Below are 296 nucleotides of genomic sequence, written 5' to 3'. Positions count from 1 at the left end.
CACACACACACACACACACACACACACACACACACACACACACACACCCACACCCACACGTACACATACAAGATGCTCACTCATCGTTACTACACATACATTTGGCACACATACACGTACGTTCCAAAAATTGAATATAAAAATACTCTGCAGCAGTAGAATTCGTAAAAAGCTACGTAATGGAAACACGTTCGTATTTCAAATAGTAATGTTCTGAATAGTAGGATATATAATGGTCTTATAACGAGTTGTGATTCAAGTTTGTAAGTCGCATCTACAGTAACCACACATTTGGC

Source organism: Temnothorax curvispinosus, unplaced genomic scaffold (genome assembly GCF_003070985.1).
Source record: "Temnothorax curvispinosus isolate PA1 unplaced genomic scaffold, ASM307098v1 QBEX01009183.1, whole genome shotgun sequence".
Taxonomy (NCBI): Eukaryota; Metazoa; Arthropoda; class Insecta; order Hymenoptera; family Formicidae; genus Temnothorax; species Temnothorax curvispinosus.
Note: the sequence above shows the minus strand (reverse complement) of the source record.